A 281-nucleotide genomic window follows, 5' to 3' on the forward strand; every position below is an offset into this window, starting at 1 on the left:
CCAGGGGCGCGCGGAGGGGCTGCAGACCCCTGTCCCGCCTCTCGGGGTGCTTTGCACCGCCACCGCGGGGAGAGGAGCGCGGGCCGGGCCGGACGATGTGGGAAGCGAAGTCAGTCGTCCCTGCGCGAAGAGTAGGGACTGGAGCTACCGCGAGGGCCGCTGGAGTAGCCGCCTCCCACCCCAAGCAGTGCGTCTTTAAAAATGAGCAGATTTAACCGCAACGCCCCAAACCAGCACAGGCCTCTGGGGGTGCGGCTGCCGCTGGGGCAGAGCTCCCTGGG

Source organism: Phaethon lepturus, unplaced genomic scaffold (genome assembly GCF_000687285.1).
Source record: "Phaethon lepturus isolate BGI_N335 unplaced genomic scaffold, ASM68728v1 scaffold4352, whole genome shotgun sequence".
Lineage (NCBI taxonomy): Eukaryota > Metazoa > Chordata > Aves > Phaethontiformes > Phaethontidae > Phaethon > Phaethon lepturus.